This window comes from Thermobia domestica, chromosome 15 (genome assembly GCF_964235325.1).
Source record: "Thermobia domestica chromosome 15, izTheDome1.hap1.1, whole genome shotgun sequence".
NCBI lineage: Eukaryota > Metazoa > Arthropoda > Insecta > Zygentoma > Lepismatidae > Thermobia > Thermobia domestica.
Window position 1 is genome coordinate 146,711,239 of NC_137468.1, and position 17,060 is coordinate 146,728,298.

General features: G+C 39.1%; 1 protein-coding gene across 1 annotated transcript in view; it reads left to right on the forward strand.

Annotated features, from left to right (window-relative positions):
• The window catches only part of LOC145671288 (uncharacterized), a 1,722,162-nt gene that overhangs the window by 61,727 nt on the left and 1,643,375 nt on the right, over positions 1-17,060 (forward strand). The window lies entirely within an intron of this gene.

Consider the following 17,060-nt stretch of genomic DNA (forward strand, 5'->3'; position numbering starts at 1 on the left):
TGGAGCCTAATTACATACGAATATGAATTTCATTTGTCCTTGCAATTTGGCTGTGATTGTCACGAACACATACAGAGTCGTATCTAAAAGTAGTAGGACTAACTTTTTTTTTAAAAAAAAAAAATATTCAACATTTTGATACATTGACTTAATACTCTTCAAAATAGGCCCCTTGGGCATTCACACACTTCTGGTAGCGAGCCTTCCAAGTCGCGAAGGCATTCTGGAAGTCGTCCTTTGGGATGCCGTTCAGCACCCTCGTCGTCGCCGCTTGGACCGCTTCCACTGAGTCGAAACGATGCCCCTTGAGCTGCCTCTTGATACGGGAGAACAGGAAGAAGTCCGGCGATCTCACATCAGGGCTGTAGGGGGGTGAGGCAACGTGGAAACGCCGAAAAATCCACGCGCCGTGGAGCTTCCATTTCATGGTGGAATTTCCATTTCCCCACCAGGTCTGATCCGATTTCGCAGCCGTGTGAGCACTTCCACGTAAAATCTTCCATTTGCACTCTGTCCAGGAGGTACGAACTCCTTATGGACAATGCCACGACGGTCAAGAAATTCAATCAACATCGATTTCACTTTCGATTTCGACATTCTGGCCTTCTTTTTACGGGATGATTGTGCGGCTCATTGTATCCTCTTTGTAGGCCTGCGTAAGCATGTCCTTGGTTTCGGTCGCTGATTTTCCCAGTTTGACGCAAAACTTGATGGCGTACCGCTGCTCCAAATTTCGCTCCATTGCAACTGATCACGAGGCGTCACATCAGGAGGTCACTAACACAGTGGTCCACACTCAACCAACGCACGCAGGCGACTGCCGCCGGTCGGCACCTGTTCCCAAGGCTCCCCGCCATAACATCCGGCCTTGCAGGCCCCCTACATTGCTCCGCGCGCGCGAGAAAAAGTCAGTCCTATTACTTCTGGATACGACCCTGTAGTTACGTTCAACTTTTTATATAATAATTCGTATATTGCAGGTAATTATAATATATATTTTTCCAGTAGTTAGCTGCTCTAGAAAATCACAGGCTGCCTCTCAAAAGTCAAGTAGTAGGTACTATTGCTATTATTACAATTCCAAATACCAATATCCAAAAACTGTCTAGAGTTCCGTTTTCACTTAGATATACTCATCTCGGGTACGTAAATAGAAGCAAATGAAAAAGGAAAAAACTGGAGGCTTGAAGGTAAGACATAGAAAACTTCACCAGTGTTCACTGCTGTCTACAATGCACTGAGCAGAGTGGATCGGTGAGTCGTAGTAGGTCGGTGAGTCAGAGTGGGTCAAGGTTGATGGTGGGTCGTAGTGGGTCAAGTCCTGTTGACCCACAACCCACTAATCCACTCACAAATCTTGACCGACTTGGCTCACTGATCCACCCCATCTTTGGAGCACACATCTGATGCGATTGACCCTGATCCGTTCAAATAGATTTGTGAATTTGGGGCAAAATGACATGAAAGACTTCTGTCATTACAAATTTTGCTTACCATTCACTTACATTCATAGTCTAAATTCCCTGACTACAAGACATAACCACGGAATGTTAAGGTGAACTTTCCATTTGTTCCGTTAGAATTCACAGATTTGAAAGCAACGCTTAGAAAGTTTCATTTTAAAGTTAAGTTTACATTATAATTATTTACAAATACCGAGTGTGTCAAAAATGTATAGACACACTGAAGTGTCATAGAAAATGTATTTCCAAACCTGCAAGGTTAAATTTCTGGGAAAAGTAAGGCTAGAATCCAATTTGAAAAATAAGTGTACATTTTTGTTAAACTGAATGTTCCAAATGATTGAAGTAAATATTTAAATTGGTTCTCTTTATCATTGATACTTTTCTGAGTACGAGTTACGGCTAATTCCTCACGTCCCATCAAAATGTCCAATAACATTCTTGTATACACCATTTGAATATCATTCCAAAGTGTGTTTATATTACGTGTTTACGACGGTACACATCTTCTGCTTTACCTTGTAAGGAAAAATCGAGCGACGTAAGGTTCTGGAGAACGCGCAGGAAATTCGATTAGCTCCTTGCAACCTCTTCATTGGCTTCATACATTTTGATCTAGGTATGTTTGGACATCCCTTATGAAGTGTAGCAGGGCGTCATCTTGTTGATAATAAAACTTGCCATTACCGTACATTGCACGAATGGCACGGAAAATGGAATCAGCAATATTAGGTACTTTTCTCCAGATAAACAGAAAGGCTTACTGAGTCCCGTAGGTGACAAATCACACCACATATTTAAATTAGGAAAGTTCGCAACCTTTTCAACAGTAGTGTGAGAATTATCTTCAGAACAATGTACACAATTATACCTATTTATAGTACCATTAAGTTTGAATTATGCTTCTTCTGACCAAAGAATGCTACACACAAATCTCAGTTCACGATTACCATCTCCTGAACCCATTCTCAAAATTGTATCCTGCTATCTGGATCGTCGCCACTTAGATATTACATCGGTGTTGGAATGTACACCAGTAGCGGCTCGATACCATAATCTGAGGAAGTTCTGCACAGTTCGTTTTGTGTACACTGAATTTCCCGTTCCCAGTAATTAATTATAAAATGTGCATACACCAAAAAGGATAATTTTTTGCACTCTAATCGTTATAAATGACAATTATAATTGGAAATTTACAAATATTTATACAACTACTGTATCATGCAACCAAAAACTATTGTTTTGATTATTGCGTGTCAGTAGCGTATTTAGGATATTGTATCGGGAGGAGCTATACACATGTGAATAAGCACTTTGAATTTTTCCTTTTCTATGCCGACAAGTCTTTATGAATTTCAGGGGAGCTTGAGCTTGATATCTCCCCCTTAAATACACCACTGTTGCATGTAACAAACTTTAAAAATACCATATTCATATCGTAAGAAACATGTTCTTTTCAGATATCATAAAAATTTCGGATTCACTTAATGTCTATAGGGTCTAGGCAGAAATTTTATTAACACTAGTGAATTATATATATATTATCTTATCGTTTGTAAATGAAGTCCATCCGACGTGTCTTCTGCAGTGCAAAATATTCTAGTACTCTATCATTAAAGTTCGGTATGGTGGATACGAAATCATGGGTATGAATTTTCATGTTTCTTAATTTTTTCGGTAAGATGCATAATATCTTTTTTACCTCCTTTTAACCATGCATAATCCCCACCGAAAAGAAGACAAGGAAAACAGAAGAGCGCATTCGTGGTATCATATCAACATATTCAATTATTTCTGCTGTATATATTTTTGTTAAAACGCCTAATTTAAGTTTTGCGGCGACTGCTGCCCGAAACTTTCTAAGAGGCCTACCTTTTTCCTGAATTTGAAGTTTTTCTTCATAAGTTATTGAAGAGAAATGTGGTTGTAACAAATATTTCACGGAAGTCATTTTAGGAATAGTGTTTACCTTGTTTACCTTGTTTATGGAGTATTGTTTATGATAAATATTGCACAAACTCGAACAAAGAATACTATTATTTTTAAAGCGCGCGGCAATTCAATGAACACTCTTATCAAAAACAAAAGGACGGCGCCTTATGTGTCACGTCGTTTGTCTTCGGCTTCTTCAGAAGCATTCGTGAGTTCTGAGCTGCGGGAAATGCAGCTCTAGCAGTGTGACCACTGCTAGTACTTTCGTACTAGATCTAGTACCTTTTATAATATTTTAGTATTCTATTACGTTCACCAACAAATCTAGTACTTGTCTCCTCCTCTTCTTTTCTCATAAATACATTTGGGAGAGAGAAAAGGGAATCTCATGAAAATTTGGCAATGTACTAAAATTTCGCTGTTCCTAGGAGCTTTTTTCTGCCCTTTTTTTTTTTCAACAGTGGTATTTACAAAGGTGGAAGTGGTACATAGGTACCTCCTCCAACTAATAACTGATCACATAAACGGTATTACATATCTGGTGATCCGACTATTAAGGAATTAAAACCCGATTTTCTTAAGCCCATTTTATGATATTTCTTGTTTTCTCCCGACATCCTCTATATTTGTCATCTTTGTTATTTTATTGGTTTTACAATGAGTTCTTATGCAACAATTAAGCAGGGATTCCGCCAAGATTTTTAGTTTGGGGGTGTAAAGTCAAAATTGGGAGTGTGTAAGTGGTTTGTACGATTTGTATCGGATTTTGACTTAAAAAAATTATAGTTGGGGGTTATTTCAAGAATGTGGGAGTCACCTCCACCCAAAGGGAGGTGCTGGAAACTAAATAAGATATTGTAACAATATCGTAAAATGTCATAAATAGGTTGAAACGGGAGCAAATAAACTTTAGTACTTTTTCCTCATATCTAGTACTTTTTTCTGCATAGATTAGTACGAAATGTTTTTGCTCGGTGGTCACACAGAGCTCTAGTAAATCCTATCTAACATACAAGGGAAACGTAATACAGCGCGGCTGGTGAAGATTTTGATCTCAATGCTAAAGCATAGGGTAATCCGTGCACAGCTCTAGCAATATTATTAAGCTTTAGAAGGTGTTTCCAGTAATTCTACGCTATGTAGCATATCCAACAATACAATTTCAGGACAATGTTAGACCAAATATCATTACGCGTTATTACCTTGATTAAATTAAGCAGAATTCAGCTCAATTACAAATACATTTATTCCACTAAAATAGATGGTAGTTCTGCAGCTCTGCAGCACTTATAGAGAAGCTGCCCCTGATGTACACCCGCAACTTGTCTTCCTTCAGTATATCTAGCATACTACTAGCACTTACATTACTCTTACCGGACCCTTGTCTTTAAGATTTTTGTGATGTACATTGAAATAGACCCCAATAATTGAGGATTCAGCACTTGTATCCGTGTGACGTCGCCCTTATCGCCATTTCTGCACATCACATACTGTTCCATGAATGTCCAATTTGTCTTGTAGACGTATAATTGTTACCATTCAAACTAGGTCAGCCCTATACTCATGTCTTCACTGTCTCTCTGCCGCAACGATATTCTCACCTTCCATTACAACTTAATAGCCTGCTTCATTCTTCAAAACTCAAACGTTCTTCCACCATGTTGATGTTACTTTCTTGGCACTAGGGTTTCGCAGTTAGACCGATGATTCTGCTGTTATATGTTGAAAAAACATAGCATTAGTTTTTCTCAGAAATTTAACCTTGGAGGTTAAACAATAATTTTTATAACAGTTCAAATTGTGTATACATTTTCTTGACGCACCCGGTATCTTTGAAGGACCTACAAACCTAAAACTCCTTAGACTAAGAAATTTCTGTTTATTAAAGCCATGCAGAAAACATGGTTTAACTTCGTTTGCGTCATCAGATATCTAAAACAATACGTATCTTCTTTTTATCTATATTAAAGACATTGACAAAACAGATGACGGTACTAACACAGATTTATCTTCCTACTGAAAGAATCCATCGAAAGTATCTTACAGAGATATATGTGAATTTAACAAAGAGCTCTAGGTTATTATGATCTCCTTTGCTTTGCTTCTCTATCACCACAATATCAAAGGAATCCACCACTGTGAACATTTGTTACATGGTGAACGTATTATCAAAAGAAATCGATATATATGAGAATAAAAGCAAACGAAGAAGAAACTGTCAAGGCTTATTCGAAGATGTGTACAATAAAAAGGGGTTCGTTTATCAACTACTTTTGTCTCTGAGTGAGTTTCTTTACAAATATATAGACTATCCTTTGAATTTCAGAACAGTAAGCAATATAATGATCACTATATCACCTTTTTATTTGGAACATTGTAAAATCTGCGATATAGTATTAAATTTTCAACTCCTGGCCTTTTCAAAAATAAATATACGTATCTTTCTGTAGGAATTTAATAAAATACGGCGTGAATTTGAATTTTGTATTTTGTATCTTAATGCTACATGAAGGTTATATTGAGGCCGTGGTGGTTCAAGGATACAGTTCTCACCTCTGACGTGTGAAGTTCCTGATTCGACCCCAGCTCTCATCAATTCGTGGACATACACTGTGTGTAGGAGTCTTCTCGGGGTTCTCTTGTTTCCTGCCATTCTCATCATCATTCCACCATAATCATCCATTTCATTAACACCATCTCCTTAGCTCCGGTGCAGAATCGAGGGACGTTAAACTAAACAAGGTTATGAAAGACGAGACTTAATGTTAACGTGGGTCCCAAACTCCGATCAGGGCTTGAATGTAGTGAAGTTGGTGATGTACTATTGTACAGTCCGCAGAAAAAAATAACCTGGAACATGAGCATGTAAGTTTATTGTGAAACTACGTCTAACAGCACAGGGAATCAACATAACGTCTAAGTGGCACGAATCACGCCAGGAGAAACCTCGGCGTCCTCCCCTTGCGTATTTATTTTGGAGCAAAAGACTTCGTCGTTTCACAATAAACTTACGTGCTCATGTTGCAGGTTTTTCGCTGCCGACTGTACAAGACTAACTTCACTACTATATAGGTCGTTCGCCACTACACTACTTCACCTTCAAGATCTGGATTAAATGACTATGCTATCAACCCTGGCTAATGTCATGTGATGTGCTCCAGTGAATATATTGTTTGTTGCAACGTTACGCCTGTACGGTACGGTAGGGTAGTAGTATGGTATAAAGCTGCCAACTGGATGGCCTGTGTCCAATCTCCTCTGGCGGTGCACAGTGGTTCAGAACAAGCAAAAACCTGGCCAAAACCTATAACCGTTTATAACAATGTACAAAATGCTTCTAATCCCTCAAATATGTGAAAATTGTATATTTATAGTACTAAGAATTAACGAACACGTTCGTCATTCGGTTGCACTAGCCTTATGTGCAGGAGAGAGTTAGTAGGAAATGTTTGTAAATACTGATAAAGTACTGCGTTTTGGTATGCATTGCGTCAGTACACTCACACATAAAAATCTGTACTACACTCATACATACAAGTCTTCATTACACTGACACACATAAATGAAAAACGAGAATTGATTTTGTAAACCACATTTGTACGTCAATCATCACTGTCAGTGTCAATATCACTGAATAAAAATGGAATGCTTTCATTCTTTTGTTTGCTGGACGCCGCGTTGGCTCCTTCTGCTCCACGCTCCGACGTCTTTAACAGCAGTCATCCTTCATGTGACAAGCAACGTCTTTTCTTCCCGGTAGCCATGTGCCTAATACGCGAAAGAAAGGGATCAGAAGTAATAGGGAGCATATGCAGCATATCCTGATTCGTAATAGTGCGAGAGAATTTGCGTGAGTTATCTTCTCGAAATGTTCGTAAGTCTTTATTCCGTGCTTCAGAAAGTTGACCTATTGGTAAAATGGCATTCTGCTGCCGATCCATGAGCAAGAATTTTATGGACACTAGCAGACACATAGAACCAACTGTAAAGATGAGCAAAGAGTTTGTCTGTCTCCAGTGCATAACTGTCGAAAGCGTTGGGATCAATATCAAGTCCAGAATTGATTACAGATAGTATCACCGAAAAACGTGTAATCAGTTGTTCAGAAATCCCCATCATTTGCGAAGATCGTTGTGAGTCCGCAAAACATCTCCTAGCAGTGTTCCCATACTTGCTTGTTCCACTATCTTCTGCTTTGGGTCTATCACATTAAGGCCTATTTTTGCTCTAGACTGCTTCCGAATCTCATGTTTTCGTAATTTCAATAGTTTCTTGTGCTTCTTTTGAACTTGCCATATCTTGAAATCGAGTCTATATGCAATATAAAGGAGGCACTCAAAAAATCGTATGTATGCATGTAACACTGACAATCCAAAGAGAAATGTGGATGTGTCTATGTCTTTCATAGAAACTCTCCCCAAATCGTTAATTTCTTTGAGACATGCTTTGGAAATATAACACTTTTGAAGAAATTTGTTATTCAGGAGTGCATTACAACTTTTCCATCTACCATAGTGAGAATGAGCTCTTGATGCACAGTAAATTGGAATCCACTGACATTCACAGTTGATAGGTGATCTTGAATCTGCTGTTCGATGCACTGGACTCGTTCAACTTTTTTCTACAATAAAGCTTGCGATTTAATTTCTGCACTGTATCTGAAATAGTAATACTCTCATATGACGGGTAACAACTTTCTTAACCTCGAGTAATTGGTGATAACTTGGATAAATGTCTGCGTTGCGTGTTTTGGCACCAAGACGTAGACAGTTGTTTTGGCTTTTGGTTAACTTACGATCGAGAAGCAATGCAAGCGCCTCTTCTTTGGTGCACGGTTTGAGTAAAATTCTCTGGTCCTTTGCGCTCATAAATGCTTGTCTCATCTTACGAACCTTTCGACGTTGTTTCTGTCACCTCACGAACTACTTTTTCTGCATCTTGTTCTGATACCCGAAGCCTCATTTTGGCAGCAAAAGCCAGTTCCGACGTACTTCCAGATGTATGTAAATCTTCCGCTTTCCTCCGATTAGTTCTGTCAATAGATTCTCTGAAATCCTTCGATGGACAACCTCCAGGATTTGATCGACGTTCCATCTGTCTCCGGAATTTAAATGTCAGTTCTTCATCAAGCCATTCTGTATGTGTCTTTAGGAAATGTCATGATTTCTGCCACTCTTATAGTTTTCGGTACACTTGGCTGCAAAACCTAGAAACAATTGGTCGAATGTCTTCACTAACGTGGGTTGGGTGATCACCGAGGTCCAATTACGTCAAAACTCAGGTCTGGACATGCTGTGTTTGTTCCCTTTGACAACGTCCTTACATTTCTCTCATTTTCGCATTGACCTGGATGCGTCTCAGCATCATTATGAACTATAGATGTCCTGCACGTAAAAAGTAGGAATAATTAATTTCAGTGTCCTGTCACCACACAGAATCACAAAAGAGCAAGTATTTCACGAATTCGCACATATTCGCACCTAAACTTCCTGAAAAACAGTTCATCATGGATTATTCTTACAGGCCATTTCAATAACCCTGCTGGGGAACGCTGGGCACTATACTAAATCTCTATAGTTTTGTGGACCTTTTGCTAAAGCAAATTAGATTTTGTCATATTAATATATTTTGTTCGAGGAAACGTAGATATGGAAGATACTGCATAACCACTTTGGACAGTTGCAGTGCTTGAGAGGTATGTTGATACCATATACAACACATGTTTCTTGTGACCACATATTCTCAGATACCAAGCCATGAACTTGAATGACAAATACTCTATTTGGCAGCTATTTCACATATGTGTCCACAATTATTAACTTTCACCCGTTCTAACTCACACGTTACATGTTACTCGTGTTCATTATTTGTATATAATAAACTATGGATATTTCGTAACCCATACACTAAACCAGTGTCCTTCTAACGCAATTTTCAAAAATTGGGTTTTGGCCAGCTTTTCGCTCGTCCTGAACCACTGTGCGGTGGCAGGAATCATTTATCGTTCTACCCTTATCCCCCTGCGGCTCTCAGGTTCAACCGGCCTCTTTAAAATGGATACTTGGGACAACCTGGGGAAGTAGCTTAAATGTGGTCGGAATGTTGCGTTGACTACATCATCTCCACGAATGACGAACTCAAGAAACTGCTTTACTCGCATTTGGTATATGGAAAATGAAATCATTGAGTTTTACGTCCCATGGTTATGCCGGCAAGGTAAAGGAGACAATGATTATGAGAAATGAATGAAATGGTGGAATGAAGAAAGTGGGAGGAAACGGGACAGCCCCGAGAAAACCCCACACACACAGAGTTCGTCCACCACAAATCTTACTTGGCGCGAGCTGGAATCGAACCAAGAACTCCATGCCATCCTTGCCGCTATAGAACGCATTGGTGCTTCGCTTCCTTTTGTGGATTACGTCGATGCGTTATACACCAACTCTGAGACTATCTTGGAGCTTGGGGAGGCCTCTAAAACTGTGTCAATCGAGGTGTTGAGCAAGGTGGCCCCCTCTCTACACTTGTTTTCAATCTGGTGAACGACAGTATGCTTCATGCTTTACCTCCGAAGGTCGATTTTAATCTCGGTGTGTTTATAAGTGTCAATTCCCTAGCCTTTGTGGACGTTCTTGTGCTTATTTCATTTACTGCACCGGACATGCAGGTGCTGCTTGACACCGCAGTTAAGGTGCTAGGGAAAAACGACCTGGAGCTCAACCTTAAGAGGAGCTGCGTACTATCGGTGATGCCAGACTGAAAGAAGAAGAAGAAGAAGAAAAAGAAGATCAAGACGGAGTGGACTTGGTATCTCCTCTTTGAGGTATACCATCCCTGTGCTGAAACTAAGGCGATTCAGCAAGCTCCAAGTCTCGAGGTTTTCCGTGCTGCCATCCTCCCTGCATCTATCCAGAGGGAAGTTGAGTGAGCATGTGGGAGAGTTGAGCCTATTGGCCAGGGCGTGAGGGATACCCTAAGCTGCATAGCTCTACCGACGGTTATGAACTCTGGAAATGTTCTCGGGCTCCTGCGTCACCTGTTCCCCTCACTTTGAATAGAGTATTAAGTCTTACCGGTAGAGACCATGTGGATTTTCTTTACACAAGGGCCAACTGTTTACCGAGTAGGATTCGAATTTCTCGTGGGTCCAAGAGATATGGGATGTCCATTGACTGCCGGGCCAACTGTGGAGTCAGTGAGACAGCAGCCCATATCACCCAGAATTGTGGACGGTCTTACGGAATTCGAATCAAGTGCCACGACGTCATCTGTGGTATATTGTGCGAGGATTTTAAGGAGCATGGATGCGCGGTGGTTAGGGAGCCCCGGATTCAGACCTCAGAGGGTTTAAGAAAGCCTGATATTGTCGCTTACACTCCGTATCAAGCTACACTTATCCATGTGCAGGTTGTCTCCCGAGCCACTGGCCTGGATGCCGCTCACCATCTTAAACGTCTCAAATACTCTCGGAACCCTCAAGTTCGGGAGTACGTAAGAGACCTTTCAGCTACGCTACTGTCCTCGGACAACAACTTGCACTATCTTGTGGAGAGATATTTGGTTGGCTCGCGCCTCAAGCGCGCTGAACATTCTCGTGCGACCCGAGATTCTTAAGCGTGTCACCATCTCGGCGCTTAACGGATCGTTGAAGATATTCAGGTGCTTCATGAATATGACGCTGCCTATGGGTGGCCGATTCAACCTGTCGGAATGGGATGAAAGGCCCTTACTTCGACGTACCGACCCATCCCGGTAACAGCTGTGGATGGTAACCATAGATCTGCGCTCCGTATTCAATACGGTTCGCGTCGGTATAGGCGGGTGTAAAAAGGTAGTAGAAAATGACCGATATTAGGGTCAAATTCATACTTTTCGCGATCATTGAGATGAATGGTGATACCCCCACAGACGTTGACTTCCAAATACAGCCCCTATCGGCTTGGGACCAGAGGCGTATTTTTTTTTTTTTTTAATTCGAATCTCAGGCAGGGGCGTTTAACGGGATATGTAAAAGTAGTAGAAAATAATCGGTTTTTCCTTTCATTATTCAGTTTGTTTGCATAACTATTTTATTTGACTCATGCGAAAAATAGATATTTCAGCTAGTAAATATATATATAAATGATCGAAAATGACCTACATTAGTGCCGAATCCATAGTTTTCGGATTCGCTGAGTCGAAAAGTGACACTTCCGACTCAGTTTAAATCCAAATTCAGCCCTTTTTGTCCAAAATGAAACTATTCTCCGCGTGCGAAGAACGGGTATTCTGCTAGTTGTTGAATATTAAACAATCGGAAGTGAGCTTGATCGCGATCGAGATTTATTTTATTTACGTAGAGGGATTAAAAACCTGAAAATGAAGGGAGAGAAACCTTTATCGGTCATGCTGCATGGATAGACAGTTTACATGGTTAAATCACTGTAAGGAAAAATCCGTGTAAACAAATGTTACTGTGTGATAAATAAATAGTCTGTAGTTATATTGATTTGTCAAAATGTCCGTAACTTAAGGAGATATTGTTAGTTTCGACTCTATTATTTTTTTAAAACCTATCTAACAGTCTTCTTAATCCTTGCCGGTGCTTAGGTTGCCATCTGGCTGCAGAATAGCTTTTCATATTCTGCGTTGTTCTTGTTTGTGCGTTGTAGGGAAAGTATGAATATTTACCCATCTCTAGTTAATATTGGGTTTATCGATGTCTGGATATTTGAGTGTGTGTGTGGGGGGGGGGATGGCTTCTTGGATTGCTCTTAGCAGTCGTTGCTGGTTAGTTGGTTTTATTGTCATTGTGAGTATTGACGTCATCCAGATTATTATCCTATTGGTTCCTTGTTGCATCGCATTCTTTATCCATAATTGTAGTCTTTTTGCAGGCGATTGAAGGAGTTTTTCGTCTTCGTCGTCTTTGCTGAGTTTCTTTCATTCCTTCTTGTGTTTTCTTTTGCACCTTAGACCTTACTAGGGCCAACATCAGTTTCCTTTCCTTGGTTTTGACTGTGTTTTGCTACTTTTTTAAGGTCGTTTTAGTTGATCTTATGTGAGGAGTTTTGGCATTATAGATCTAGTTTCACGTTGGGCAATTGGTATTTCCCATTCTATGGTCAGTTATTCAGCAGGTTTCCCAGAGGTTGTTCTTTGTTGGCTTGTCACATTTATCTTGATGCTCCTTCCCACAACGATGGCTATTCTGTACCTGCATTGATGTTTCTTCTGGTCGTAGAGGTAATAGTTAAAGCACAGCAATGGACATGGTAGTGCTCTGGGTGTCTCTACCTTCTAGTGTTCATTCTGTGTTATAAGTGCCTTGACGTATGCAGCGTCTTTTGAGAATAATTTGAGTAAGGGAGCTGTTCTCTGTGTGTTTGAATTCTTACTTAACTTGGTAAAATTGATGTTGTGATTATTTATTTATCTGCTGTGCATAAAGATAAACACACTGATAAGTAGCAGATAATATCTATCGTTGTTTGGTTGCTAATAATACTGACACATTCACCTAACAATGACACATTTGTAACAGCGACGCTCATAATTAACAATACACACACTACCTGTAACAATTCTATTTACCTAAGTAGTGTCCACCACATTTTCAGTTTACCTTAAAATGCGAAATGAATTCATTACCACTAATTCTACGGGCAGTTCTACTGATTATAGCCTTCTTTCTTTTTTTCAAAATTTCTCTTTCCATGATAGTTAAATTACATTCACTAAACTTAGGTTACATTAGGTTAGGTATCGTCTGCTCTGTTTTTTTTAAAATTGCCTGGGTTAGGTTAAGATCAGTTAGGTATCATCATCTCTAAAGTTTTTTTTTTTAAGTTTTACGTCCCACGGTTATGCCGGTTAGGCTAAAGGAGACTGTGATGATGAGAGATGAGTGAAATGGTGGAATGAAGTAAGTGGGAAGAGACGGTAGAACACCGAGAAAACCCATGAGCACGGTATTTGTGCACCACAAAGTCCACACGGCGCGAGCTGGGATCAAACCAGGGACCCCAAGCACCGGAGGTGAACGCTCTACTACTGAGCCACAGCGCTCCCTAAAGTTTTTTTTCTTTTGTCTTTGTTGCCTACTAGAATATGACTGGCTGCTAGGTTACGTTAGGTTTGGTTAGGAAACAATCTTTCAGATTAACGTCCCACGGTGATGCCCTTTAAGCTAAGGGAGGCGATGATTAAGCCAAGTGAATGATGATGGAAGAAGTGGTGGAATGAGAAAATGAGAGGAGTCGGGAGTGCCCTGAGTAAATCCACGGGCACAATGTTGTCCACCACAAACTTATTTGGCCGGAGATTGAACCAGGGACCCTACCACTAAGCCATCGTACCCCTTAGGTTTTGTTAGGCTACTTAGGTTTGATTAGGTATCATCATCTCTAAATTTTATCTTGGATCGCTACCACAATGTGACTGGTTGTTAAAAAAACAACTTACCTACCTTTATTTTCATGCTGTTATTTTGGAGGATTTACTTTCACTGCAAATTTTCTATTTGATAGAAACGTCTGCGGAAGTAAAACCAAATCATGTATAGACACTTCTTTTGTGTTAGTTACCTAGAAATTCCAAGTTATTTTATATTACAGGTTACCCCATGAGGGGGCTAGGGACTCCTCGTACTCACTCAGTGTTTGTTTTATACTATATACGAGTATATTGTAAAGGTAAAGTAGTTTTATTATTATTATTGCTTTGCTATCCTATAAGCATCCGTGTACTTCTCTACGTAGAACAAGAGTTATTTTGTTTTAACAGGAAACTGCACTATTCTTTGTTCACGTCGAGTGGACAAGATAATGTATAGAAAAAATCACATCTGCCATCAATAGTACGAAACTGTTTCCTGGTTGAGCAGTGTGGTCAGATACATGTTTTATTTAATTCGGAGACACAGATATTAAAACTACTTTTGATATTCTAGTCAAATAATAGGGGTCTGATACTTAAGTTCACTATGATGATCAAATGACATGGTTCCAGGTAGTGCAAGGTGGAGAAGGGAGGCTCCTCGGTCTGACTACCATATTTTCTAAGGTACTTATGATATTTTTTACATCACTACATACATCAAACTGTCTGCGTAAATGCAACCTAACAAATAACTAAAAGAGAGCAACTGAGCAACATTTAGTAGAATTTTGTTTTTTTTTAAAAAAAAAACTTCTGAATTCGAGAAGCCCCCTTTCCGCATAGGGAATTCTACGGTTAAACTCTTTTGTTTGTAGGTCGGTAAAAAAAAAAATCATTATACTATCGTTGTCAAAGCAAATAGATTGATATTCAACCCCTTTTTCTGGGCTGGGAAATACAATGAATTGCAGTTCACGAATAACTAGACTCATCGATGTGTAACTTTGCTTTCAGTTACTTTGATCTGCTTAAAAGTCATCAGTTTTGTAATTTTAAACGATCCTTTGTTCAATGCTCCAATGTTACTTAATTCCGATTTCCCAGAGGATTCAAGTTGCACACAGTTCACCTGTAGCAACTGAACTTTCAATATATATATATATATATATATATATATATATATATATATATGTAACAAACGCATTATTGTTTCTAACAGAACTTCGTTTAGAGAGGTTAAATATAACATTCTAGAGCAGTGGTTCTCAACCTAGGGGTGTGAAGAGCGAGCAAGGGGAGCGCAAGCTATGGCAGAAATAAAATGTTAAACTATGAACAAAACAAAACTTGCTTTATGAATTTACACTTTACCTTTAGCAAACTTCAAAACCCTACATGTTTGACATTCTTTCATATTCCCATTCAAGACTGCTACTTTATTAAAAAGAAATTATCAAAATTAATTTCTTTAAAAACTATCGAAAATGAGTACAAAATGCTATTTCAGTGTATAAAATGGTGTTCCAAACTTATCAAATTAGGACAAATGTAAAACTCTGTGAGATGGTTAACATTGCCTTCCCTTCACAAGTTACTTCCTTACACATTACTTCCTTACTTCCTTCACACATTACCTTCCCTTCAATGATAAGTTCAACAAAGAACACCTAAGATAACTTGACACTTCCAAAAAATATTGAGATATCGTGATTTTGTTATGGTCAATGTCGAAAATTTCGATTCACAGAGGTAAGTTGTCGAGAAGTGAACAAAAACGTGTACAACTTCTTTTTAGTCTAGCAGCTAGGAGAGTCCTGTTGGGAGTTTGAGAGCCAGAAGGTTTGTTTGTTTTACCGAGTTCTACTATCTTTAGTGTTCTAAAAAAAATTGGTCACATGTTCTGAATCATGGTCATTATTGCGCAATGGCCGCCATCTTGAATATTCCTTTCGTATTCACTACATTTTTCTTAAATACATCTAGCTCAAGCTGTAATTGTCGCAAAGTTATCAGTTATACCTCGTTCGATTTGCAATAGTACAGGCTTTTAGGTGACGTTATTCACTTGTCAGTAATACACACAAGAGGGAAGTAAAGGAGGGAAATTTTGAAAATTTCCCTTAAAATTTTCCCTTTTACCGATTTTTTGCTATTGTTATATGGCAACGCTGGGTTCTAGGCGAGAAAGAAAAATTACATACATTTCCTGTAATGTGATAAATATATGCTGAAAGGTTTGTCTTGATTGGTTCACTAGCAGAGGAGTAATAAAATATTTTCTATTTTATGATTTTGGTCGCTCTAACAATCTTTGGATTTAATGAAAGTACTTTTGTCACATAGAAAGACCTCCAGCTCAGACTGTAATTGCCGCAGAGGTACAAATAATATTTCGTTTTATAATTTGTTTGATTAGAGTAATAAGTGGTGTGGATTAATCTAACATATGTGCCATTATAACTTATGACAAGGAAGTATAAGGGAAATAAATATAAAATTCACACGAAATATTTTCTTTTAATGATGTGGAAACACTAAAAGATAGAAGTGGAACTACTAGAAATTCACTAAACATTAATACCCAATATTTAATTCACAAGTGAAGACATGGATTTTTTCACTCTGCAAGGACAAACATTAACTTTTGCACATGTCTTGCACATACAAGGAGAGTCAAATTCAGGAGGTCTGAATATCCAGTCCTCATTATTGGCTTAAGGTATCCTGCTTCTTCTATGTAACCATACTCTAGTGGATTCAGTGGTTGGGCTTCATTCAGCACAGCCATCCATATGTAGCACTGAAGATATGCACGCTGTATATGAAAGACTATCATTCATGATGGTGGACATAGTTGAGAAAAGTTGATAGCTTTTGCTTTGTGGTATTGTTCAAATCGTACCATATCACAGTTTGTTTTTGATGAACCAAGTACTTTTGCGATAAAAAGCTCGGCATTTTGTATCATTCCTTCATCCAAGGGAGCAACCCCAAAATTGTTCAACAGGGTTCCTGATGTCATTGCTGTTTTAAGTGCCCTTAAGTTTTGTCTCAACCTTACTTGTGGTATCGCAACCACTTAAACTGTGAACAGCAGGAAGAACATATAAAAGTGTGTCGTCCATGTTCTCCGTCATTTTGTGAAGTGGTATGTACCTCATAGATGGTCGTGTGTCTTTGACAACCCACAGTTCTTTCAGGTCACATTTTTTATAACTCTGAAATGATATAGTGCGGAAATCATAACATCTGTATCTACTGAGGCAATCATAACTCTTTCAACGGAATCAGTTTCGACCACGTGTT